The following is a 20,467-nucleotide window of genomic DNA, read 5'->3' on the forward strand; positions in this document are numbered from 1 at the left end:
ATAGAAGCTTAAGCTAAAAAGCTTACAGCACCTAGTATTCCCAGGCAGTCTCCCATCCAAGTACTAACTAGGCCCAACTCTTCTTCGCTTCCGAGATCAGACGAGATCGGGCTTTCAAGGAGTGGTATGGCCGTAAGCGATCACTGCTGGCTGTAGAAGACTATTTCTATATACTCTTCTAAGAGTAATACTTGTTTTAGAGCTGCCTGTAAACGGTAGACCACCTGACACCTCAAATGAAAATGATTGGCTTTCCAGTTCGTTTTTTTTTCTTAAGTTTTCTTCTTCTCTTGTGTTTAAATGACTGTGGTTACTGCCTTTATAATAGAAGCTTAAGCTAAAAAGCTTACAGCACCTAGTATTCCCAGGCAGTCTCCCATCCAAGTACTAACTAGGCCCATTTCTTCTTCGCTTCCGAGATCAGACGAGATCGGGCTTTCAAGGAGTGGTATGGCCGTAAGCGATCACTGCTGGCTGTAGAAGACTATTTCTATATACTCTTCTAAGAGTAATACTTGTTTTAGAGCTGCCTGTAAACGGTAGACCACCTGACACCTCAAATGAAAATGATTGGCTTTCCAGTTCGTTTTTTTTTCTTAAGTTTTCTTCTTCTCTTGTGTTTAAATGACTGTGGTTACTGCCTTTATAATAGAAGCTTAAGCTAAAAAGCTTACAGCACCTAGTATTCCCAGGCAGTCTCCCATCCAAGTACTAACTAGGCCCATTTCTTCTTCGCTTCCGAGATCAGACGAGATCGGGCTTTCAAGGAGTGGTATGGCCGTAAGCGATCACTGCTGGCTGTAGAAGACTATTTCTATATACTCTTCTAAGAGTAATACTTGTTTTAGAGCTGCCTGTAAACGGTAGACCACCTGACACCTCAAATGAAAATGATTGGCTTTCCAGTTCGTTTTTTTTTCTTAAGTTTTCTTCTTCTCTTGTGTTTAAATGACTGTGGTTACTGCCTTTATAATAGAAGCTTAAGCTAAAAAGCTTACAGCACCTAGTATTCCCAGGCAGTCTCCCATCCAAGTACTAACTAGGCCCAACTCTTCTTCGCTTCCGAGATCAGACGAGATCGGGCTTTCAAGGAGTGGTATGGCCGTAAGCGATCACTGCTGGCTGTAGAAGACTATTTCTATATACTCTTCTAAGAGTAATACTTGTTTTAGAGCTGCCTGTAAACGGTAGACCACCTGACACCTCAAATGAAAATGATTGGCTTTCCAGTTCGTTTTTTTTTCTTAAGTTTTCTTCTTCTCTTGTGTTTAAATGACTGTGGTTACTGCCTTTATAATAGAAGCTTAAGCTAAAAAGCTTACAGCACCTAGTATTCCCAGGCAGTCTCCCATTCAAGTACTAACTAGGCCCAACTCTTCTTCGCTTCCGAGATCAGACGAGATCGGGCTTTCAAGGAGTGGTATGGCCGTAAGCGATCACTGCTGGCTGTAGAAGACTATTTCTATATACTCTTCTAAGAGTAATACTTGTTTTAGAGCTGCCTGTAAACGGTAGACCACCTGACACCTCAAATGAAAATGATTGGCTTTCCAGTTCGTTTTTTTTTTGTTGTTGTTTTTTTTTTCTTAAGTTTTCTTCTTCTCTTGTGTTTAAATGACTGTGGTTACTGCCTTTATAATAGAAGCTTAAGCTAAAAAGCTTACAGCACCTAGTATTCCCAGGCAGTCTCCCATCCAAGTACTAACTAGGCCCATTTCTTCTTCGCTTCCGAGATCAGACGAGATCGGGCTTTCAAGGAGTGGTATGGCCGTAAGCGATCACTGCTGGCTGTAGAAGACTATTTCTATATACTCTTCTAAGAGTAATACTTGTTTTAGAGCTGCCTGTAAACGGTAGACCACCTGACACCTCAAATGAAAATGATTGGCTTTCCAGTTCGTTTTTTTTTCTTAAGTTTTCTTCTTCTCTTGTGTTTAAATGACTGTGGTTACTGCCTTTATAATAGAAGCTTAAGCTAAAAAGCTTACAGCACCTAGTATTCCCAGGCAGTCTCCCATCCAAGTACTAACTAGGCCCAACTCTTCTTCGCTTCCGAGATCAGACGAGATCGGGCTTTCAAGGAGTGGTATGGCCGTAAGCGATCACTGCTGGCTGTAGAAGACTATTTCTATATACTCTTCTAAGAGTAATACTTGTTTTAGAGCTGCCTGTAAACGGTAGACCACCTGACACCTCAAATGAAAATGATTGGCTTTCCAGTTCGTTTTTTTTTGTTGTTGTTTTTTTTTTCTTAAGTTTTCTTCTTCTCTTGTGTTTAAATGACTGTGGTTACTGCCTTTATAATAGAAGCTTAAGCTAAAAAGCTTACAGCACCTAGTATTCCCAGGCAGTCTCCCATCCAAGTACTAACTAGGCCCAACTCTTCTTCGCTTCCGAGATCAGACGAGATCGGGCTTTCAAGGAGTGGTATGGCCGTAAGCGATCACTGCTGGCTGTAGAAGACTATTTCTATATACTCTTCTAAGAGTAATACTTGTTTTAGAGCTGCCTGTAAACGGTAGACCACCTGACACCTCAAATGAAAATGATTGGCTTTCCAGTTCGTTTTTTTTTCTTAAGTTTTCTTCTTCTCTTGTGTTTAAATGACTGTGGTTACTGCCTTTATAATAGAAGCTTAAGCTAAAAAGCTTACAGCACCTAGTATTCCCAGGCAGTCTCCCATCCAAGTACTAACTAGGCCCAACTCTTCTTCGCTTCCGAGATCAGACGAGATCGGGCTTTCAAGGAGTGGTATGGCCGTAAGCGATCACTGCTGGCTGTAGAAGACTATTTCTATATACTCTTCTAAGAGTAATACTTGTTTTAGAGCTGCCTGTAAACGGTAGACCACCTGACACCTCAAATGAAAATGATTGGCTTTCCAGTTCGTTTTTTTTTTGTTGTTGTTTTTTTTTTCTTAAGTTTTCTTCTTCTCTTGTGTTTAAATGACTGTGGTTACTGCCTTTATAATAGAAGCTTAAGCTAAAAAGCTTACAGCACCTAGTATTCCCAGGCAGTCTCCCATCCAAGTACTAACTAGGCCCATTTCTTCTTCGCTTCCGAGATCAGACGAGATCGGGCTTTCAAGGAGTGGTATGGCCGTAAGCGATCACTGCTGGCTGTAGAAGACTATTTCTATATACTCTTCTAAGAGTAATACTTGTTTTAGAGCTGCCTGTAAACGGTAGACCACCTGACACCTCAAATGAAAATGATTGGCTTTCCAGTTCGTTTTTTTTTCTTAAGTTTTCTTCTTCTCTTGTGTTTAAATGACTGTGGTTACTGCCTTTATAATAGAAGCTTAAGCTAAAAAGCTTACAGCACCTAGTATTCCCAGGCAGTCTCCCATCCAAGTACTAACTAGGCCCATTTCTTCTTCGCTTCCGAGATCAGACGAGATCGGGCTTTCAAGGAGTGGTATGGCCGTAAGCGATCACTGCTGGCTGTAGAAGACTATTTCTATATACTCTTCTAAGAGTAATACTTGTTTTAGAGCTGCCTGTAAACGGTAGACCACCTGACACCTCAAATGAAAATGATTGGCTTTCCAGTTCGTTTTTTTTTCTTAAGTTTTCTTCTTCTCTTGTGTTTAAATGACTGTGGTTACTGCCTTTATAATAGAAGCTTAAGCTAAAAAGCTTACAGCACCTAGTATTCCCAGGCAGTCTCCCATCCAAGTACTAACTAGGCCCAACTCTTCTTCGCTTCCGAGATCAGACGAGATCGGGCTTTCAAGGAGTGGTATGGCCGTAAGCGATCACTGCTGGCTGTAGAAGACTATTTCTATATACTCTTCTAAGAGTAATACTTGTTTTAGAGCTGCCTGTAAACGGTAGACCACCTGACACCTCAAATGAAAATGATTGGCTTTCCAGTTCGTTTTTTTTTTGTTGTTGTTTTTTTTTTCTTAAGTTTTCTTCTTCTCTTGTGTTTAAATGACTGTGGTTACTGCCTTTATAATAGAAGCTTAAGCTAAAAAGCTTACAGCACCTAGTATTCCCAGGCAGTCTCCCATCCAAGTACTAACTAGGCCCATTTCTTCTTCGCTTCCGAGATCAGACGAGATCGGGCTTTCAAGGAGTGGTATGGCCGTAAGCGATCACTGCTGGCTGTAGAAGACTATTTCTATATACTCTTCTAAGAGTAATACTTGTTTTAGAGCTGCCTGTAAACGGTAGACCACCTGACACCTCAAATGAAAATGATTGGCTTTCCAGTTCGTTTTTTTTTCTTAAGTTTTCTTCTTCTCTTGTGTTTAAATGACTGTGGTTACTGCCTTTATAATAGAAGCTTAAGCTAAAAAGCTTACAGCACCTAGTATTCCCAGGCAGTCTCCCATCCAAGTACTAACTAGGCCCAACTCTTCTTCGCTTCCGAGATCAGACGAGATCGGGCTTTCAAGGAGTGGTATGGCCGTAAGCGATCACTGCTGGCTGTAGAAGACTATTTCTATATACTCTTCTAAGAGTAATACTTGTTTTAGAGCTGCCTGTAAACGGTAGACCACCTGACACCTCAAATGAAAATGATTGGCTTTCCAGTTCGTTTTTTTTTCTTAAGTTTTCTTCTTCTCTTGTGTTTAAATGACTGTGGTTACTGCCTTTATAATAGAAGCTTAAGCTAAAAAGCTTACAGCACCTAGTATTCCCAGGCAGTCTCCCATCCAAGTACTAACTAGGCCCAACTCTTCTTCGCTTCCGAGATCAGACGAGATCGGGCTTTCAAGGAGTGGTATGGCTGTAAGCGATCACTGCTGGCTGTAGAAGACTATTTCTATATACTCTTCTAAGAGTAATACTTGTTTTAGAGCTGCCTGTAAACGGTAGACCACCTGACACCTCAAATGAAAATGATTGGCTTTCCAGTTCGTTTTTTTTTTCTTAAGTTTTCTTCTTCTCTTGTGTTTAAATGACTGTGGTTACTGCCTTTATAATAGAAGCTTAAGCTAAAAAGCTTACAGCACCTAGTATTCCCAGGCAGTCTCCCATCCAAGTACTAACTAGGCCCAACTCTTCTTCGCTTCCGAGATCAGACGAGATCGGGCTTTCAAGGAGTGGTATGGCCGTAAGCGATCACTGCTGGCTGTAGAAGACTATTTCTATATACTCTTCTAAGAGTAATACTTGTTTTAGAGCTGCCTGTAAACGGTAGACCACCTGACACCTCAAATGAAAATGATTGGCTTTCCAGTTCGTTTTTTTTTCTTAAGTTTTCTTCTTCTCTTGTGTTTAAATGACTGTGGTTACTGCCTTTATAATAGAAGCTTAAGCTAAAAAGCTTACAGCACCTAGTATTCCCAGGCAGTCTCCCATCCAAGTACTAACTAGGCCCAACTCTTCTTCGCTTCCGAGATCAGACGAGATCGGGCTTTCAAGGAGTGGTATGGCTGTAAGCGATCACTGCTGGCTGTAGAAGACTATTTCTATATACTCTTCTAAGAGTAATACTTGTTTTAGAGCTGCCTGTAAACGGTAGACCACCTGACACCTCAAATGAAAATGATTGGCTTTCCAGTTCGTTTTTTTTTTGTTGTTGTTTTTTTTTTCTTAAGTTTTCTTCTTCTCTTGTGTTTAAATGACTGTGGTTACTGCCTTTATAATAGAAGCTTAAGCTAAAAAGCTTACAGCACCTAGTATTCCCAGGCAGTCTCCCATCCAAGTACTAACTAGGCCCATTTCTTCTTCGCTTCCGAGATCAGACGAGATCGGGCTTTCAAGGAGTGGTATGGCCGTAAGCGATCACTGCTGGCTGTAGAAGACTATTTCTATATACTCTTCTAAGAGTAATACTTGTTTTAGAGCTGCCTGTAAACGGTAGACCACCTGACACCTCAAATGAAAATGATTGGCTTTCCAGTTCGTTTTTTTTTCTTAAGTTTTCTTCTTCTCTTGTGTTTAAATGACTGTGGTTACTGCCTTTATAATAGAAGCTTAAGCTAAAAAGCTTACAGCACCTAGTATTCCCAGGCAGTCTCCCATCCAAGTACTAACTAGGCCCAACTCTTCTTCGCTTCCGAGATCAGACGAGATCGGGCTTTCAAGGAGTGGTATGGCCGTAAGCGATCACTGCTGGCTGTAGAAGACTATTTCTATATACTCTTCTAAGAGTAATACTTGTTTTAGAGCTGCCTGTAAACGGTAGACCACCTGACACCTCAAATGAAAATGATTGGCTTTCCAGTTCGTTTTTTTTTCTTAAGTTTTCTTCTTCTCTTGTGTTTAAATGACTGTGGTTACTGCCTTTATAATAGAAGCTTAAGCTAAAAAGCTTACAGCACCTAGTATTCCCAGGCAGTCTCCCATCCAAGTACTAACTAGGCCCAACTCTTCTTCGCTTCCGAGATCAGACGAGATCGGGCTTTCAAGGAGTGGTATGGCTGTAAGCGATCACTGCTGGCTGTAGAAGACTATTTCTATATACTCTTCTAAGAGTAATACTTGTTTTAGAGCTGCCTGTAAACGGTAGACCACCTGACACCTCAAATGAAAATGATTGGCTTTCCAGTTCGTTTTTTTTTTCTTAAGTTTTCTTCTTCTCTTGTGTTTAAATGACTGTGGTTACTGCCTTTATAATAGAAGCTTAAGCTAAAAAGCTTACAGCACCTAGTATTCCCAGGCAGTCTCCCATCCAAGTACTAACTAGGCCCAACTCTTCTTCGCTTCCGAGATCAGACGAGATCGGGCTTTCAAGGAGTGGTATGGCCGTAAGCGATCACTGCTGGCTGTAGAAGACTATTTCTATATACTCTTCTAAGAGTAATACTTGTTTTAGAGCTGCCTGTAAACGGTAGACCACCTGACACCTCAAATGAAAATGATTGGCTTTCCAGTTCGTTTTTTTTTCTTAAGTTTTCTTCTTCTCTTGTGTTTAAATGACTGTGGTTACTGCCTTTATAATAGAAGCTTAAGCTAAAAAGCTTACAGCACCTAGTATTCCCAGGCAGTCTCCCATCCAAGTACTAACTAGGCCCAACTCTTCTTCGCTTCCGAGATCAGACGAGATCGGGCTTTCAAGGAGTGGTATGGCTGTAAGCGATCACTGCTGGCTGTAGAAGACTATTTCTATATACTCTTCTAAGAGTAATACTTGTTTTAGAGCTGCCTGTAAACGGTAGACCACCTGACACCTCAAATGAAAATGATTGGCTTTCCAGTTCGTTTTTTTTTTGTTGTTGTTTTTTTTTTCTTAAGTTTTCTTCTTCTCTTGTGTTTAAATGACTGTGGTTACTGCCTTTATAATAGAAGCTTAAGCTAAAAAGCTTACAGCACCTAGTATTCCCAGGCAGTCTCCCATCCAAGTACTAACTAGGCCCATTTCTTCTTCGCTTCCGAGATCAGACGAGATCGGGCTTTCAAGGAGTGGTATGGCCGTAAGCGATCACTGCTGGCTGTAGAAGACTATTTCTATATACTCTTCTAAGAGTAATACTTGTTTTAGAGCTGCCTGTAAACGGTAGACCACCTGACACCTCAAATGAAAATGATTGGCTTTCCAGTTCGTTTTTTTTTCTTAAGTTTTCTTCTTCTCTTGTGTTTAAATGACTGTGGTTACTGCCTTTATAATAGAAGCTTAAGCTAAAAAGCTTACAGCACCTAGTATTCCCAGGCAGTCTCCCATCCAAGTACTAACTAGGCCCAACTCTTCTTCGCTTCCGAGATCAGACGAGATCGGGCTTTCAAGGAGTGGTATGGCCGTAAGCGATCACTGCTGGCTGTAGAAGACTATTTCTATATACTCTTCTAAGAGTAATACTTGTTTTAGAGCTGCCTGTAAACGGTAGACCACCTGACACCTCAAATGAAAATGATTGGCTTTCCAGTTCGTTTTTTTTTCTTAAGTTTTCTTCTTCTCTTGTGTTTAAATGACTGTGGTTACTGCCTTTATAATAGAAGCTTAAGCTAAAAAGCTTACAGCACCTAGTATTCCCAGGCAGTCTCCCATCCAAGTACTAACTAGGCCCAACTCTTCTTCGCTTCCGAGATCAGACGAGATCGGGCTTTCAAGGAGTGGTATGGCTGTAAGCGATCACTGCTGGCTGTAGAAGACTATTTCTATATACTCTTCTAAGAGTAATACTTGTTTTAGAGCTGCCTGTAAACGGTAGACCACCTGACACCTCAAATGAAAATGATTGGCTTTCCAGTTCGTTTTTTTTTTCTTAAGTTTTCTTCTTCTCTTGTGTTTAAATGACTGTGGTTACTGCCTTTATAATAGAAGCTTAAGCTAAAAAGCTTACAGCACCTAGTATTCCCAGGCAGTCTCCCATCCAAGTACTAACTAGGCCCAACTCTTCTTCGCTTCCGAGATCAGACGAGATCGGGCTTTCAAGGAGTGGTATGGCCGTAAGCGATCACTGCTGGCTGTAGAAGACTATTTCTATATACTCTTCTAAGAGTAATACTTGTTTTAGAGCTGCCTGTAAACGGTAGACCACCTGACACCTCAAATGAAAATGATTGGCTTTCCAGTTCGTTTTTTTTTCTTAAGTTTTCTTCTTCTCTTGTGTTTAAATGACTGTGGTTACTGCCTTTATAATAGAAGCTTAAGCTAAAAAGCTTACAGCACCTAGTATTCCCAGGCAGTCTCCCATCCAAGTACTAACTAGGCCCAACTCTTCTTCGCTTCCGAGATCAGACGAGATCGGGCTTTCAAGGAGTGGTATGGCTGTAAGCGATCACTGCTGGCTGTAGAAGACTATTTCTATATACTCTTCTAAGAGTAATACTTGTTTTAGAGCTGCCTGTAAACGGTAGACCACCTGACACCTCAAATGAAAATGATTGGCTTTCCAGTTCATTTTTTTTTTGTTGTTGTTTTTTTTTTCTTAAGTTTTCTTCTTCTCTTGTGTTTAAATGACTGTGGTTACTGCCTTTATAATAGAAGCTTAAGCTAAAAAGCTTACAGCACCTAGTATTCCCAGGCAGTCTCCCATCCAAGTACTAACTAGGCCCATTTCTTCTTCGCTTCCGAGATCAGACGAGATCGGGCTTTCAAGGAGTGGTATGGCCGTAAGCGATCACTGCTGGCTGTAGAAGACTATTTCTATATACTCTTCTAAGAGTAATACTTGTTTTAGAGCTGCCTGTAAACGGTAGACCACCTGACACCTCAAATGAAAATGATTGGCTTTCCAGTTCGTTTTTTTTTTGTTGTTGTTTTTTTTTTCTTAAGTTTTCTTCTTCTCTTGTGTTTAAATGACTGTGGTTACTGCCTTTATAATAGAAGCTTAAGCTAAAAAGCTTACAGCACCTAGTATTCCCAGGCAGTCTCCCATCCAAGTACTAACTAGGCCCATTTCTTCTTCGCTTCCGAGATCAGACGAGATCGGGCTTTCAAGGAGTGGTATGGCCGTAAGCGATCACTGCTGGCTGTAGAAGACTATTTCTATATACTCTTCTAAGAGTAATACTTGTTTTATAGCTGCCTGTAAACGGTAGACCACCTGACACCTCAAATGAAAATGATTGGCTTTCCAGTTCGTTTTTTTTTCTTAAGTTTTCTTCTTCTCTTGTGTTTAAATGACTGTGGTTACTGCCTTTATAATAGAAGCTTAAGCTAAAAAGCTTACAGCACCTAGTATTCCCAGGCAGTCTCCCATCCAAGTACTAACTAGGCCCAACTCTTCTTCGCTTCCGAGATCAGACGAGATCGGGCTTTCAAGGAGTGGTATGGCCGTAAGCGATCACTGCTGGCTGTAGAAGACTATTTCTATATACTCTTCTAAGAGTAATACTTGTTTTAGAGCTGCCTGTAAACGGTAGACCACCTGACACCTCAAATGAAAATGATTGGCTTTCCAGTTCGTTTTTTTTTCTTAAGTTTTCTTCTTCTCTTGTGTTTAAATGACTGTGGTTACTGCCTTTATAATAGAAGCTTAAGCTAAAAAGCTTACAGCACCTAGTATTCCCAGGCAGTCTCCCATCCAAGTACTAACTAGGCCCAACTCTTCTTCGCTTCCGAGATCAGACGAGATCGGGCTTTCAAGGAGTGGTATGGCTGTAAGCGATCACTGCTGGCTGTAGAAGACTATTTCTATATACTCTTCTAAGAGTAATACTTGTTTTAGAGCTGCCTGTAAACGGTAGACCACCTGACACCTCAAATGAAAATGATTGGCTTTCCAGTTCATTTTTTTTTTGTTGTTGTTTTTTTTTTCTTAAGTTTTCTTCTTCTCTTGTGTTTAAATGACTGTGGTTACTGCCTTTATAATAGAAGCTTAAGCTAAAAAGCTTACAGCACCTAGTATTCCCAGGCAGTCTCCCATCCAAGTACTAACTAGGCCCATTTCTTCTTCGCTTCCGAGATCAGACGAGATCGGGCTTTCAAGGAGTGGTATGGCCGTAAGCGATCACTGCTGGCTGTAGAAGACTATTTCTATATACTCTTCTAAGAGTAATACTTGTTTTAGAGCTGCCTGTAAACGGTAGACCACCTGACACCTCAAATGAAAATGATTGGCTTTCCAGTTCGTTTTTTTTTTGTTGTTGTTTTTTTTTTCTTAAGTTTTCTTCTTCTCTTGTGTTTAAATGACTGTGGTTACTGCCTTTATAATAGAAGCTTAAGCTAAAAAGCTTACAGCACCTAGTATTCCCAGGCAGTCTCCCATCCAAGTACTAACTAGGCCCATTTCTTCTTCGCTTCCGAGATCAGACGAGATCGGGCTTTCAAGGAGTGGTATGGCCGTAAGCGATCACTGCTGGCTGTAGAAGACTATTTCTATATACTCTTCTAAGAGTAATACTTGTTTTATAGCTGCCTGTAAACGGTAGACCACCTGACACCTCAAATGAAAATGATTGGCTTTCCAGTTCGTTTTTTTTTCTTAAGTTTTCTTCTTCTCTTGTGTTTAAATGACTGTGGTTACTGCCTTTATAATAGAAGCTTAAGCTAAAAAGCTTACAGCACCTAGTATTCCCAGGCAGTCTCCCATCCAAGTACTAACTAGGCCCAACTCTTCTTCGCTTCCGAGATCAGACGAGATCGGGCTTTCAAGGAGTGGTATGGCCGTAAGCGATCACTGCTGGCTGTAGAAGACTATTTCTATATACTCTTCTAAGAGTAATACTTGTTTTAGAGCTGCCTGTAAACGGTAGACCACCTGACACCTCAAATGAAAATGATTGGCTTTCCAGTTCGTTTTTTTTTTCTTAAGTTTTCTTCTTCTCTTGTGTTTAAATGACTGTGGTTACTGCCTTTATAATAGAAGCTTAAGCTAAAAAGCTTACAGCACCTAGTATTCCCAGGCAGTCTCCCATCCAAGTACTAACTAGGCCCAACTCTTCTTCGCTTCCGAGATCAGACGAGATCGGGCTTTCAAGGAGTGGTATGGCCGTAAGCGATCACTGCTGGCTGTAGAAGACTATTTCTATATACTCTTCTAAGAGTAATACTTGTTTTAGAGCTGCCTGTAAACGGTAGACCACCTGACACCTCAAATGAAAATGATTGGCTTTCCAGTTCGTTTTTTTTTCTTAAGTTTTCTTCTTCTCTTGTGTTTAAATGACTGTGGTTACTGCCTTTATAATAGAAGCTTAAGCTAAAAAGCTTACAGCACCTAGTATTCCCAGGCAGTCTCCCATCCAAGTACTAACTAGGCCCAACTCTTCTTCGCTTCCGAGATCAGACGAGATCGGGCTTTCAAGGAGTGGTATGGCTGTAAGCGATCACTGCTGGCTGTAGAAGACTATTTCTATATACTCTTCTAAGAGTAATACTTGTTTTAGAGCTGCCTGTAAACGGTAGACCACCTGACACCTCAAATGAAAATGATTGGCTTTCCAGTTCATTTTTTTTTTGTTGTTGTTTTTTTTTTCTTAAGTTTTCTTCTTCTCTTGTGTTTAAATGACTGTGGTTACTGCCTTTATAATAGAAGCTTAAGCTAAAAAGCTTACAGCACCTAGTATTCCCAGGCAGTCTCCCATCCAAGTACTAACTAGGCCCATTTCTTCTTCGCTTCCGAGATCAGACGAGATCGGGCTTTCAAGGAGTGGTATGGCCGTAAGCGATCACTGCTGGCTGTAGAAGACTATTTCTATATACTCTTCTAAGAGTAATACTTGTTTTAGAGCTGCCTGTAAACGGTAGACCACCTGACACCTCAAATGAAAATGATTGGCTTTCCAGTTCGTTTTTTTTTTGTTGTTGTTTTTTTTTTCTTAAGTTTTCTTCTTCTCTTGTGTTTAAATGACTGTGGTTACTGCCTTTATAATAGAAGCTTAAGCTAAAAAGCTTACAGCACCTAGTATTCCCAGGCAGTCTCCCATCCAAGTACTAACTAGGCCCATTTCTTCTTCGCTTCCGAGATCAGACGAGATCGGGCTTTCAAGGAGTGGTATGGCCGTAAGCGATCACTGCTGGCTGTAGAAGACTATTTCTATATACTCTTCTAAGAGTAATACTTGTTTTATAGCTGCCTGTAAACGGTAGACCACCTGACACCTCAAATGAAAATGATTGGCTTTCCAGTTCGTTTTTTTTTCTTAAGTTTTCTTCTTCTCTTGTGTTTAAATGACTGTGGTTACTGCCTTTATAATAGAAGCTTAAGCTAAAAAGCTTACAGCACCTAGTATTCCCAGGCAGTCTCCCATCCAAGTACTAACTAGGCCCAACTCTTCTTCGCTTCCGAGATCAGACGAGATCGGGCTTTCAAGGAGTGGTATGGCCGTAAGCGATCACTGCTGGCTGTAGAAGACTATTTCTATATACTCTTCTAAGAGTAATACTTGTTTTAGAGCTGCCTGTAAACGGTAGACCACCTGACACCTCAAATGAAAATGATTGGCTTTCCAGTTCGTTTTTTTTTCTTAAGTTTTCTTCTTCTCTTGTGTTTAAATGACTGTGGTTACTGCCTTTATAATAGAAGCTTAAGCTAAAAAGCTTACAGCACCTAGTATTCCCAGGCAGTCTCCCATCCAAGTACTAACTAGGCCCAACTCTTCTTCGCTTCCGAGATCAGACGAGATCGGGCTTTCAAGGAGTGGTATGGCTGTAAGCGATCACTGCTGGCTGTAGAAGACTATTTCTATATACTCTTCTAAGAGTAATACTTGTTTTAGAGCTGCCTGTAAACGGTAGACCACCTGACACCTCAAATGAAAATGATTGGCTTTCCAGTTCATTTTTTTTTTGTTGTTGTTTTTTTTTTCTTAAGTTTTCTTCTTCTCTTGTGTTTAAATGACTGTGGTTACTGCCTTTATAATAGAAGCTTAAGCTAAAAAGCTTACAGCACCTAGTATTCCCAGGCAGTCTCCCATCCAAGTACTAACTAGGCCCATTTCTTCTTCGCTTCCGAGATCAGACGAGATCGGGCTTTCAAGGAGTGGTATGGCCGTAAGCGATCACTGCTGGCTGTAGAAGACTATTTCTATATACTCTTCTAAGAGTAATACTTGTTTTAGAGCTGCCTGTAAACGGTAGACCACCTGACACCTCAAATGAAAATGATTGGCTTTCCAGTTCGTTTTTTTTTTGTTGTTGTTTTTTTTTTCTTAAGTTTTCTTCTTCTCTTGTGTTTAAATGACTGTGGTTACTGCCTTTATAATAGAAGCTTAAGCTAAAAAGCTTACAGCACCTAGTATTCCCAGGCAGTCTCCCATCCAAGTACTAACTAGGCCCATTTCTTCTTCGCTTCCGAGATCAGACGAGATCGGGCTTTCAAGGAGTGGTATGGCCGTAAGCGATCACTGCTGGCTGTAGAAGACTATTTCTATATACTCTTCTAAGAGTAATACTTGTTTTATAGCTGCCTGTAAACGGTAGACCACCTGACACCTCAAATGAAAATGATTGGCTTTCCAGTTCGTTTTTTTTTCTTAAGTTTTCTTCTTCTCTTGTGTTTAAATGACTGTGGTTACTGCCTTTATAATAGAAGCTTAAGCTAAAAAGCTTACAGCACCTAGTATTCCCAGGCAGTCTCCCATCCAAGTACTAACTAGGCCCAACTCTTCTTCGCTTCCGAGATCAGACGAGATCGGGCTTTCAAGGAGTGGTATGGCCGTAAGCGATCACTGCTGGCTGTAGAAGACTATTTCTATATACTCTTCTAAGAGTAATACTTGTTTTAGAGCTGCCTGTAAACGGTAGACCACCTGACACCTCAAATGAAAATGATTGGCTTTCCAGTTCGTTTTTTTTTTGTTGTTGTTTTTTTTTCTTAAGTTTTCTTCTTCTCTTGTGTTTAAATGACTGTGGTTACTGCCTTTATAATAGAAGCTTAAGCTAAAAAGCTTACAGCACCTAGTATTCCCAGGCAGTCTCCCATCCAAGTACTAACTAGGCCCATTTTTTCTTCGCTTCCGAGATCAGACGAGATCGGGCTTTCAAGGAGTGGTATGGCCGTAAGCGATCACTGCTGGCTGTAGAAGACTATTTCTATATACTCTTCTAAGAGTAATACTTGTTTTAGAGCTGCCTGTAAACGGTAGACCACCTGACACCTCAAATGAAAATGATTGGCTTTCCAGTTCGTTTTTTTTTCTTAAGTTTTCTTCTTCTCTTGTGTTTAAATGACTGTGGTTACTGCCTTTATAATAGAAGCTTAAGCTAAAAAGCTTACAGCACCTAGTATTCCCAGGCAGTCTCCCATCCAAGTACTAACTAGGCCCAACTCTTCTTCGCTTCCGAGATCAGACGAGATCGGGCTTTCAAGGAGTGGTATGGCCGTAAGCGATCACTGCTGGCTGTAGAAGACTATTTCTATATACTCTTCTAAGAGTAATACTTGTTTTAGAGCTGCCTGTAAACGGTAGACCACCTGACACCTCAAATGAAAATGATTGGCTTTCCAGTTCGTTTTTTTTTCTTAAGTTTTCTTCTTCTCTTGTGTTTAAATGACTGTGGTTACTGCCTTTATAATAGAAGCTTAAGCTAAAAAGCTTACAGCACCTAGTATTCCCAGGCAGTCTCCCATCCAAGTACTAACTAGGCCCAACTCTTCTTCGCTTCCGAGATCAGACGAGATCGGGCTTTCAAGGAGTGGTATGGCCGTAAGCGATCACTGCTGGCTGTAGAAGACTATTTCTATATACTCTTCTAAGAGTAATACTTGTTTTAGAGCTGCCTGTAAACGGTAGACCACCTGACACCTCAAATGAAAATGATTGGCTTTCCAGTTCGTTTTTTTTTCTTAAGTTTTCTTCTTCTCTTGTGTTTAAATGACTGTGGTTACTGCCTTTATAATAGAAGCTTAAGCTAAAAAGCTTACAGCACCTAGTATTCCCAGGCAGTCTCCCATCCAAGTACTAACTAGGCCCAACTCTTCTTCGCTTCCGAGATCAGACGAGATCGGGCTTTCAAGGAGTGGTATGGCCGTAAGCGATCACTGCTGGCTGTAGAAGACTATTTCTATATACTCTTCTAAGAGTAATACTTGTTTTAGAGCTGCCTGTAAACGGTAGACCACCTGACACCTCAAATGAAAATGATTGGCTTTCCAGTTCGTTTTTTTTTCTTAAGTTTTCTTCTTCTCTTGTGTTTAAATGACTGTGGTTACTGCCTTTATAATAGAAGCTTAAGCTAAAAAGCTTACAGCACCTAGTATTCCCAGGCAGTCTCCCATCCAAGTACTAACTAGGCCCAACTCTTCTTCGCTTCCGAGATCAGACGAGATCGGGCTTTCAAGGAGTGGTATGGCCGTAAGCGATCACTGCTGGCTGTAGAAGACTATTTCTATATACTCTTCTAAGAGTAATACTTGTTTTAGAGCTGCCTGTAAACGGTAGACCACCTGACACCTCAAATGAAAATGATTGGCTTTCCAGTTCGTTTTTTTTTTGTTGTTGTTTTTTTTTCTTAAGTTTTCTTCTTCTCTTGTGTTTAAATGACTGTGGTTACTGCCTTTATAATAGAAGCTTAAGCTAAAAAGCTTACAGCACCTAGTATTCCCAGGCAGTCTCCCATCCAAGTACTAACTAGGCCCATTTCTTCTTCGCTTCCGAGATCAGACGAGATCGGGCTTTCAAGGAGTGGTATGGCCGTAAGCGATCACTGCTGGCTGTAGAAGACTATTTCTATATACTCTTCTAAGAGTAATACTTGTTTTAGAGCTGCCTGTAAACGGTAGACCACCTGACACCTCAAATGAAAATGATTGGCTTTCCAGTTCGTTTTTTTTTCTTAAGTTTTCTTCTTCTCTTGTGTTTAAATGACTGTGGTTACTGCCTTTATAATAGAAGCTTAAGCTAAAAAGCTTACAGCACCTAGTATTCCCAGGCAGTCTCCCATCCAAATACTAACTAGGCCCAACTCTTCTTCGCTTCCGAGATCAGACGAGATCGGGCTTTCAAGGAGTGGTATGGCCGTAAGCGATCACTGCTGGCTGTAGAAGACTATTTCTATATACTCTTCTAAGAGTAATACTTGTTTTAGAGCTGCCTGTAAACGGTAGACCACCTGACACCTCAAATGAAAATGATTGGCTTTCCAGTTCGTTTTTTTTTTGTTGTTGTTTTTTTTTTCTTAAGTTTTCTTCTTCTCTTGTGTTTAAATGACTGTGGTTACTGCCTTTATAATAGAAGCTTAAGCTAAAAAGCTTACAGCACCTAGTATTCCCAGGCAGTCTCCCATCCAAGTACTAACTAGGTCCAACTCTTCTTCGCTTCCGAGATCAGACGAGATCGGGCTTTCAAGGAGTGGTATGGCCGTAAGCGATCACTGCTGGCTGTAGAAGACTATTTCTATATACTCTTCTAAGAGTAATACTTGTTTTAGAGCTGCCTGTAAACGGTAGACCACCTGACACCTCAAATGAAAATGATTGGCTTTCCAGTTCGTTTTTTTTTCTTAAGTTTTCTTCTTCTCTTGTGTTTAAATGACTGTGGTTACTGCCTTTATAATAGAAGCTTAAGCTAAAAAGCTTACAGCACCTAGTATTCCCAGGCAGTCTCCCATCCAAGTACTAACTAGGCCCAACTCTTCTTCGCTTCCGAGATCAGACGAGATCGGGCTTTCAAGGAGTGGTATGGCCGTAAGCGATCACTGCTGGCTGTAGAAGACTATTTCTATATACTCTTCTAAGAGTAATACTTGTTTTAGAGCTGCCTGTAAACGGTAGACCACCTGACACCTCAAATGAAAATGATTGGCTTTCCAGTTCGTTTTTTTTTCTTAAGTTTTCTTCTTCTCTTGTGTTTAAATGACTGTGGTTACTGCCTTTATAATAGAAGCTTAAGCTAAAAAGCTTACAGCACCTAGTATTCCCAGGCAGTCTCCCATCCAAGTACTAACTAGGCCCAACTCTTCTTCGCTTCCGAGATCAGACGAGATCGGGCTTTCAAGGAGTGGTATGGCCGTAAGCGATCACTGCTGGCTGTAGAAGACTATTTCTATATACTCTTCTAAGAGTAATACTTGTTTTAGAGCTGCCTGTAAACGGTAGACCACCTGACACCTCAAATGAAAATGATTGGCTTTCCAGTTCGTTTTTTTTTTGTTGTTGTTTTTTTTTTCTTAAGTTTTCTTCTTCTCTTGTGTTTAAATGACTGTGGTTACTGCCTTTATAATAGAAGCTTAAGCTAAAAAGCTTACAGCACCTAGTATTCCCAGGCAGTCTCCCATCCAAGTACTAACTAGGCCCATTTCTTCTTCGCTTCCGAGATCAGACGAGATCGGGCTTTCAAGGAGTGGTATGGCCGTAAGCGATCACTGCTGGCTGTAGAAGACTATTTCTATATACTCTTCTAAGAGTAATACTTGTTTTAGAGCTGCCTGTAAACGGTAGACCACCTGACACCTCAAATGAAAATGATTGGCTTTCCAGTTCGTTTTTTTTTCTTAAGTTTTCTTCTTCTCTTGTGTTTAAATGACTGTGGTTACTGCCTTTATAATAGAAGCTTAAGCTAAAAAGCTTACAGCACCTAGTATTCCCAGGCAGTCTCCCATCCAAATACTAACTAGGCCCAACTCTTCTTCGCTTCCGAGATCAGACGAGATCGGGCTTTCAAGGAGTGGTATGGCCGTAAGCGATCACTGCTGGCTGTAGAAGACTATTTCTATATACTCTTCTAAGAGTAATACTTGTTTTAGAGCTGCCTGTAAACGGTAGACCACCTGACACCTCAAATGAAAATGATTGGCTTTCCAGTTCGTTTTTTTTTTGTTGTTGTTTTTTTTTTCTTAAGTTTTCTTCTTCTCTTGTGTTTAAATGACTGTGGTTACTGCCTTTATAATAGAAGCTTAAGCTAAAAAGCTTACAGCACCTAGTATTCCCAGGCAGTCTCCCATCCAAGTACTAACTAGGCCCATTTCTTCTTCGCTTCCGAGATCAGACGAGATCGGGCTTTCAAGGAGTGGTATGGCCGTAAGCGATCACTGCTGGCTGTAGAAGACTATTTCTATATACTCTTCTAAGAGTAATACTTGTTTTATAGCTGCCTGTAAACGGTAGACCACCTGACACCTCAAATGAAAATGATTGGCTTTCCAGTTCGTTTTTTTTTCTTAAGTTTTCTTCTTCTCTTGTGTTTAAATGACTGTGGTTACTGCCTTTATAATAGAAGCTTAAGCTAAAAAGCTTACAGCACCTAGTATTCCAAGGCAGTCTCCCATCCAAGTACTAACTAGGCCCAACTCTTCTTCGCTTCCGAGATCAGACGAGATCGGGCTTTCAAGGAGTGGTATGGCCGTAAGCGATCACTGCTGGCTGTAGAAGACTATTTCTATATACTCTTCTAAGAGTAATACTTGTTTTAGAGCTGCCTGTAAACGGTAGACCACCTGACACCTCAAATGAAAATGATTGGCTTTCCAGTTCGTTTTTTTTTGTTGTTGTTTTTTTTTTCTTAAGTTTTCTTCTTCTCTTGTGTTTAAATGACTGTGGTTACTGCCTTTATAATAGAAGCTTAAGCTAAAAAGCTTACAGCACCTAGTATTCCCAGGCAGTCTCCCATCCAAGTACTAACTAGGCCCATTTCTTCTTCGCTTCCGAGATCAGACGAGATCGGGCTTTCAAGGAGTGGTATGGCCGTAAGCGATCACTGCTGGCTGTAGAAGACTATTTCTATATACTCTTCTAAGAGTAATACTTGTTTTAGAGCTGCCTGTAAACGGTAGACCACCTGACACCTCAAATGAAAATGATTGGCTTTCCAGTTCGTTTTTTTTTTGTTGTAGTTTTTTTTTTCTTAAGTTTTCTTCTTCTCTTGTGTTTAAATGACTGTGGTTACTGCCTTTATAATAGAAGCTTAAGCTAAAAAGCTTACAGCACCTAGTATTCCCAGGCAGTCTCCCATCCAAGTACTAACTAGGCCCATTTCTTCTTCGCTTCCGAGATCAGACGAGATCGGGCTTTCAAGGAGTGGTATGGCCGTAAGCGATCACTGCTGGCTGTAGAAGACTATTTCTATATACTCTTCTAAGAGTAATACTTGTTTTAGAGCTGCCTGTAAACGGTAGACCACCTGACACCTCAAATGAAAATGATTGGCTTTCCAGTTCGTTTTTTTTTCTTAAGTTTTCTTCTTCTCTTGTGTTTAAATGACTGTGGTTACTGCCTTTATAATAGAAGCTTAAGCTAAAAAGCTTACAGCACCTAGTATTCCCAGGCAGTCTCCCATCCAAGTACTAACTAGGCCCAACTCTTCTTCGCTTCCGAGATCAGACGAGATCGGGCTTTCAAGGAGTGGTATGGCCGTAAGCGATCACTGCTGGCTGTAGAAGACTATTTCTATATACTCTTCTAAGAGTAATACTTGTTTTAGAGCTGCCTGTAAACGGTAGACCACCTGACACCTCAAATGAAAATGATTGGCTTTCCAGTTCGTTTTTTTTTCTTAAGTTTTCTTCTTCTCTTGTGTTTAAATGACTGTGGTTACTGCCTTTATAATAGAAGCTTAAGCTAAAAAGCTTACAGCACCTAGTATTCCCAGGCAGTCTCCCATCCAAGTACTAACTAGGCCCAACTCTTCTTCGCTTCCGAGATCAGACGAGATCGGGCTTTCAAGGAGTGGTATGGCCGTAAGCGATCACTGCTGGCTGTAGAAGACTATTTCTATATACTCTTCTGAGAGTAATACTTGTTTTAGAGCTGCCTGTAAACGGTAGACCACCTGACACCTCAAATGAAAATGATTGGCTTTCCAGTTCGTTTATTTTTCTTAAGTTTTCTTCTTCTCTTGTGTTTAAATGACTGTGGTTACTGCCTTTATAATAGAAGCTTAAGCTAAAAAGCTTACAGCACCTAGTATTCCCAGGCAGTCTCCCATCCAAGTACTAACTAGGCCCAACTCTTCTTCGCTTCCGAGATCAGACGAGATCGGGCTTTCAAGGAGTGGTATGGCCGTAAGCGATCACTGCTGGCTGTAGAAGACTATTTCTATATACTCTTCTAAGAGTAATACTTGTTTTAGAGCTGCCTGTAAACGGTAGACCACCTGACACCTCAAATGAAAATGATTGGCTTTCCAGTTCGTTTTTTTTTCTTAAGTTTTCTTCTTCTCTTGTGTTTAAATGACTGTGGTTACTGCCTTTATAA

The 20,467-nt window shown here is 40.7% G+C and overlaps 37 non-coding genes and 25 pseudogenes across 37 annotated transcripts; all 62 read right to left on the reverse strand.

The window, feature by feature from the left end:
* Window positions 1–19: 19 nt before the first annotated feature.
* On the reverse strand, window positions 20–138 carry LOC136684029 (5S ribosomal RNA). The gene has a single exon (XR_010799453.1). It is a non-coding gene; the product is annotated as a 5S ribosomal RNA (ribosomal RNA).
* A 205-nt stretch (window positions 139–343) lies between these two features.
* LOC136684213 (5S ribosomal RNA) lies at window positions 344–462 on the reverse strand (annotated as a pseudogene).
* A 205-nt stretch (window positions 463–667) lies between these two features.
* On the reverse strand, window positions 668–786 carry LOC136684214 (5S ribosomal RNA; annotated as a pseudogene).
* Window positions 787–991: 205 nt separating this feature from the next.
* On the reverse strand, window positions 992–1,110 carry LOC136684031 (5S ribosomal RNA). The gene has a single exon (XR_010799455.1). It is a non-coding gene; the product is annotated as a 5S ribosomal RNA (ribosomal RNA).
* Window positions 1,111–1,315: 205 nt separating this feature from the next.
* Window positions 1,316–1,434, reverse strand: LOC136684175 (5S ribosomal RNA). The gene has a single exon (XR_010799594.1). It is a non-coding gene; the product is annotated as a 5S ribosomal RNA (ribosomal RNA).
* A 223-nt stretch (window positions 1,435–1,657) lies between these two features.
* On the reverse strand, window positions 1,658–1,776 carry LOC136684217 (5S ribosomal RNA; annotated as a pseudogene).
* A 205-nt stretch (window positions 1,777–1,981) lies between these two features.
* On the reverse strand, window positions 1,982–2,100 carry LOC136684032 (5S ribosomal RNA). The gene has a single exon (XR_010799456.1). It is a non-coding gene; the product is annotated as a 5S ribosomal RNA (ribosomal RNA).
* Window positions 2,101–2,322: 222 nt separating this feature from the next.
* On the reverse strand, window positions 2,323–2,441 carry LOC136684034 (5S ribosomal RNA). Its single transcript, XR_010799457.1, has one exon. It is a non-coding gene; the product is annotated as a 5S ribosomal RNA (ribosomal RNA).
* Window positions 2,442–2,646: 205 nt separating this feature from the next.
* Window positions 2,647–2,765, reverse strand: LOC136684035 (5S ribosomal RNA). Its single transcript, XR_010799458.1, has one exon. It is a non-coding gene; the product is annotated as a 5S ribosomal RNA (ribosomal RNA).
* Window positions 2,766–2,988: 223 nt separating this feature from the next.
* On the reverse strand, window positions 2,989–3,107 carry LOC136684218 (5S ribosomal RNA; annotated as a pseudogene).
* A 205-nt stretch (window positions 3,108–3,312) lies between these two features.
* Window positions 3,313–3,431, reverse strand: LOC136684219 (5S ribosomal RNA; annotated as a pseudogene).
* Window positions 3,432–3,636: 205 nt separating this feature from the next.
* LOC136684036 (5S ribosomal RNA) lies at window positions 3,637–3,755 on the reverse strand. The gene has a single exon (XR_010799459.1). It is a non-coding gene; the product is annotated as a 5S ribosomal RNA (ribosomal RNA).
* Window positions 3,756–3,978: 223 nt separating this feature from the next.
* LOC136684220 (5S ribosomal RNA) lies at window positions 3,979–4,097 on the reverse strand (annotated as a pseudogene).
* Window positions 4,098–4,302: 205 nt separating this feature from the next.
* On the reverse strand, window positions 4,303–4,421 carry LOC136684037 (5S ribosomal RNA). Its single transcript, XR_010799460.1, has one exon. It is a non-coding gene; the product is annotated as a 5S ribosomal RNA (ribosomal RNA).
* A 205-nt stretch (window positions 4,422–4,626) lies between these two features.
* LOC136684159 (5S ribosomal RNA) lies at window positions 4,627–4,745 on the reverse strand. Its single transcript, XR_010799578.1, has one exon. It is a non-coding gene; the product is annotated as a 5S ribosomal RNA (ribosomal RNA).
* A 206-nt stretch (window positions 4,746–4,951) lies between these two features.
* On the reverse strand, window positions 4,952–5,070 carry LOC136684038 (5S ribosomal RNA). The gene has a single exon (XR_010799461.1). It is a non-coding gene; the product is annotated as a 5S ribosomal RNA (ribosomal RNA).
* A 205-nt stretch (window positions 5,071–5,275) lies between these two features.
* On the reverse strand, window positions 5,276–5,394 carry LOC136684160 (5S ribosomal RNA). Its single transcript, XR_010799579.1, has one exon. It is a non-coding gene; the product is annotated as a 5S ribosomal RNA (ribosomal RNA).
* Window positions 5,395–5,617: 223 nt separating this feature from the next.
* On the reverse strand, window positions 5,618–5,736 carry LOC136684221 (5S ribosomal RNA; annotated as a pseudogene).
* Window positions 5,737–5,941: 205 nt separating this feature from the next.
* On the reverse strand, window positions 5,942–6,060 carry LOC136684039 (5S ribosomal RNA). Its single transcript, XR_010799462.1, has one exon. It is a non-coding gene; the product is annotated as a 5S ribosomal RNA (ribosomal RNA).
* Window positions 6,061–6,265: 205 nt separating this feature from the next.
* LOC136684161 (5S ribosomal RNA) lies at window positions 6,266–6,384 on the reverse strand. Its single transcript, XR_010799580.1, has one exon. It is a non-coding gene; the product is annotated as a 5S ribosomal RNA (ribosomal RNA).
* A 206-nt stretch (window positions 6,385–6,590) lies between these two features.
* On the reverse strand, window positions 6,591–6,709 carry LOC136684040 (5S ribosomal RNA). The gene has a single exon (XR_010799463.1). It is a non-coding gene; the product is annotated as a 5S ribosomal RNA (ribosomal RNA).
* Window positions 6,710–6,914: 205 nt separating this feature from the next.
* On the reverse strand, window positions 6,915–7,033 carry LOC136684162 (5S ribosomal RNA). Its single transcript, XR_010799581.1, has one exon. It is a non-coding gene; the product is annotated as a 5S ribosomal RNA (ribosomal RNA).
* A 223-nt stretch (window positions 7,034–7,256) lies between these two features.
* Window positions 7,257–7,375, reverse strand: LOC136684222 (5S ribosomal RNA; annotated as a pseudogene).
* Window positions 7,376–7,580: 205 nt separating this feature from the next.
* On the reverse strand, window positions 7,581–7,699 carry LOC136684041 (5S ribosomal RNA). Its single transcript, XR_010799464.1, has one exon. It is a non-coding gene; the product is annotated as a 5S ribosomal RNA (ribosomal RNA).
* Window positions 7,700–7,904: 205 nt separating this feature from the next.
* LOC136684163 (5S ribosomal RNA) lies at window positions 7,905–8,023 on the reverse strand. The gene has a single exon (XR_010799582.1). It is a non-coding gene; the product is annotated as a 5S ribosomal RNA (ribosomal RNA).
* A 206-nt stretch (window positions 8,024–8,229) lies between these two features.
* Window positions 8,230–8,348, reverse strand: LOC136684043 (5S ribosomal RNA). The gene has a single exon (XR_010799466.1). It is a non-coding gene; the product is annotated as a 5S ribosomal RNA (ribosomal RNA).
* A 205-nt stretch (window positions 8,349–8,553) lies between these two features.
* On the reverse strand, window positions 8,554–8,672 carry LOC136684164 (5S ribosomal RNA). The gene has a single exon (XR_010799583.1). It is a non-coding gene; the product is annotated as a 5S ribosomal RNA (ribosomal RNA).
* Window positions 8,673–8,895: 223 nt separating this feature from the next.
* LOC136684223 (5S ribosomal RNA) lies at window positions 8,896–9,014 on the reverse strand (annotated as a pseudogene).
* Window positions 9,015–9,237: 223 nt separating this feature from the next.
* LOC136684224 (5S ribosomal RNA) lies at window positions 9,238–9,356 on the reverse strand (annotated as a pseudogene).
* A 205-nt stretch (window positions 9,357–9,561) lies between these two features.
* LOC136684044 (5S ribosomal RNA) lies at window positions 9,562–9,680 on the reverse strand. Its single transcript, XR_010799467.1, has one exon. It is a non-coding gene; the product is annotated as a 5S ribosomal RNA (ribosomal RNA).
* A 205-nt stretch (window positions 9,681–9,885) lies between these two features.
* On the reverse strand, window positions 9,886–10,004 carry LOC136684165 (5S ribosomal RNA). The gene has a single exon (XR_010799584.1). It is a non-coding gene; the product is annotated as a 5S ribosomal RNA (ribosomal RNA).
* A 223-nt stretch (window positions 10,005–10,227) lies between these two features.
* Window positions 10,228–10,346, reverse strand: LOC136684225 (5S ribosomal RNA; annotated as a pseudogene).
* A 223-nt stretch (window positions 10,347–10,569) lies between these two features.
* On the reverse strand, window positions 10,570–10,688 carry LOC136684226 (5S ribosomal RNA; annotated as a pseudogene).
* Window positions 10,689–10,893: 205 nt separating this feature from the next.
* Window positions 10,894–11,012, reverse strand: LOC136684045 (5S ribosomal RNA). Its single transcript, XR_010799468.1, has one exon. It is a non-coding gene; the product is annotated as a 5S ribosomal RNA (ribosomal RNA).
* Window positions 11,013–11,218: 206 nt separating this feature from the next.
* Window positions 11,219–11,337, reverse strand: LOC136684046 (5S ribosomal RNA). Its single transcript, XR_010799469.1, has one exon. It is a non-coding gene; the product is annotated as a 5S ribosomal RNA (ribosomal RNA).
* A 205-nt stretch (window positions 11,338–11,542) lies between these two features.
* On the reverse strand, window positions 11,543–11,661 carry LOC136684166 (5S ribosomal RNA). Its single transcript, XR_010799585.1, has one exon. It is a non-coding gene; the product is annotated as a 5S ribosomal RNA (ribosomal RNA).
* A 223-nt stretch (window positions 11,662–11,884) lies between these two features.
* LOC136684228 (5S ribosomal RNA) lies at window positions 11,885–12,003 on the reverse strand (annotated as a pseudogene).
* A 223-nt stretch (window positions 12,004–12,226) lies between these two features.
* On the reverse strand, window positions 12,227–12,345 carry LOC136684229 (5S ribosomal RNA; annotated as a pseudogene).
* Window positions 12,346–12,550: 205 nt separating this feature from the next.
* On the reverse strand, window positions 12,551–12,669 carry LOC136684047 (5S ribosomal RNA). Its single transcript, XR_010799470.1, has one exon. It is a non-coding gene; the product is annotated as a 5S ribosomal RNA (ribosomal RNA).
* A 205-nt stretch (window positions 12,670–12,874) lies between these two features.
* Window positions 12,875–12,993, reverse strand: LOC136684167 (5S ribosomal RNA). The gene has a single exon (XR_010799586.1). It is a non-coding gene; the product is annotated as a 5S ribosomal RNA (ribosomal RNA).
* Window positions 12,994–13,216: 223 nt separating this feature from the next.
* Window positions 13,217–13,335, reverse strand: LOC136684230 (5S ribosomal RNA; annotated as a pseudogene).
* Window positions 13,336–13,558: 223 nt separating this feature from the next.
* Window positions 13,559–13,677, reverse strand: LOC136684232 (5S ribosomal RNA; annotated as a pseudogene).
* Window positions 13,678–13,882: 205 nt separating this feature from the next.
* On the reverse strand, window positions 13,883–14,001 carry LOC136684048 (5S ribosomal RNA). The gene has a single exon (XR_010799471.1). It is a non-coding gene; the product is annotated as a 5S ribosomal RNA (ribosomal RNA).
* Window positions 14,002–14,223: 222 nt separating this feature from the next.
* LOC136684276 (5S ribosomal RNA) lies at window positions 14,224–14,342 on the reverse strand (annotated as a pseudogene).
* A 205-nt stretch (window positions 14,343–14,547) lies between these two features.
* LOC136684050 (5S ribosomal RNA) lies at window positions 14,548–14,666 on the reverse strand. Its single transcript, XR_010799472.1, has one exon. It is a non-coding gene; the product is annotated as a 5S ribosomal RNA (ribosomal RNA).
* A 205-nt stretch (window positions 14,667–14,871) lies between these two features.
* LOC136684051 (5S ribosomal RNA) lies at window positions 14,872–14,990 on the reverse strand. The gene has a single exon (XR_010799473.1). It is a non-coding gene; the product is annotated as a 5S ribosomal RNA (ribosomal RNA).
* A 205-nt stretch (window positions 14,991–15,195) lies between these two features.
* Window positions 15,196–15,314, reverse strand: LOC136684052 (5S ribosomal RNA). Its single transcript, XR_010799474.1, has one exon. It is a non-coding gene; the product is annotated as a 5S ribosomal RNA (ribosomal RNA).
* A 205-nt stretch (window positions 15,315–15,519) lies between these two features.
* LOC136684053 (5S ribosomal RNA) lies at window positions 15,520–15,638 on the reverse strand. Its single transcript, XR_010799475.1, has one exon. It is a non-coding gene; the product is annotated as a 5S ribosomal RNA (ribosomal RNA).
* A 222-nt stretch (window positions 15,639–15,860) lies between these two features.
* LOC136684233 (5S ribosomal RNA) lies at window positions 15,861–15,979 on the reverse strand (annotated as a pseudogene).
* Window positions 15,980–16,184: 205 nt separating this feature from the next.
* LOC136684203 (5S ribosomal RNA) lies at window positions 16,185–16,303 on the reverse strand (annotated as a pseudogene).
* Window positions 16,304–16,526: 223 nt separating this feature from the next.
* On the reverse strand, window positions 16,527–16,645 carry LOC136684198 (5S ribosomal RNA). The gene has a single exon (XR_010799616.1). It is a non-coding gene; the product is annotated as a 5S ribosomal RNA (ribosomal RNA).
* A 205-nt stretch (window positions 16,646–16,850) lies between these two features.
* Window positions 16,851–16,969, reverse strand: LOC136684055 (5S ribosomal RNA). The gene has a single exon (XR_010799477.1). It is a non-coding gene; the product is annotated as a 5S ribosomal RNA (ribosomal RNA).
* Window positions 16,970–17,174: 205 nt separating this feature from the next.
* Window positions 17,175–17,293, reverse strand: LOC136684056 (5S ribosomal RNA). Its single transcript, XR_010799478.1, has one exon. It is a non-coding gene; the product is annotated as a 5S ribosomal RNA (ribosomal RNA).
* A 223-nt stretch (window positions 17,294–17,516) lies between these two features.
* On the reverse strand, window positions 17,517–17,635 carry LOC136684234 (5S ribosomal RNA; annotated as a pseudogene).
* A 205-nt stretch (window positions 17,636–17,840) lies between these two features.
* LOC136684205 (5S ribosomal RNA) lies at window positions 17,841–17,959 on the reverse strand (annotated as a pseudogene).
* Window positions 17,960–18,182: 223 nt separating this feature from the next.
* LOC136684235 (5S ribosomal RNA) lies at window positions 18,183–18,301 on the reverse strand (annotated as a pseudogene).
* A 205-nt stretch (window positions 18,302–18,506) lies between these two features.
* Window positions 18,507–18,625, reverse strand: LOC136684200 (5S ribosomal RNA; annotated as a pseudogene).
* A 222-nt stretch (window positions 18,626–18,847) lies between these two features.
* LOC136684236 (5S ribosomal RNA) lies at window positions 18,848–18,966 on the reverse strand (annotated as a pseudogene).
* A 223-nt stretch (window positions 18,967–19,189) lies between these two features.
* Window positions 19,190–19,308, reverse strand: LOC136684237 (5S ribosomal RNA; annotated as a pseudogene).
* A 205-nt stretch (window positions 19,309–19,513) lies between these two features.
* Window positions 19,514–19,632, reverse strand: LOC136684057 (5S ribosomal RNA). The gene has a single exon (XR_010799479.1). It is a non-coding gene; the product is annotated as a 5S ribosomal RNA (ribosomal RNA).
* A 205-nt stretch (window positions 19,633–19,837) lies between these two features.
* On the reverse strand, window positions 19,838–19,956 carry LOC136684058 (5S ribosomal RNA). The gene has a single exon (XR_010799480.1). It is a non-coding gene; the product is annotated as a 5S ribosomal RNA (ribosomal RNA).
* A 205-nt stretch (window positions 19,957–20,161) lies between these two features.
* On the reverse strand, window positions 20,162–20,280 carry LOC136684059 (5S ribosomal RNA). The gene has a single exon (XR_010799481.1). It is a non-coding gene; the product is annotated as a 5S ribosomal RNA (ribosomal RNA).
* Window positions 20,281–20,467: the final 187 nt, after the last annotated feature.

Source organism: Hoplias malabaricus, unplaced genomic scaffold (genome assembly GCF_029633855.1).
Source record: "Hoplias malabaricus isolate fHopMal1 unplaced genomic scaffold, fHopMal1.hap1 scaffold_143, whole genome shotgun sequence".
NCBI classification, from domain to species: domain Eukaryota; kingdom Metazoa; phylum Chordata; class Actinopteri; order Characiformes; family Erythrinidae; genus Hoplias; species Hoplias malabaricus.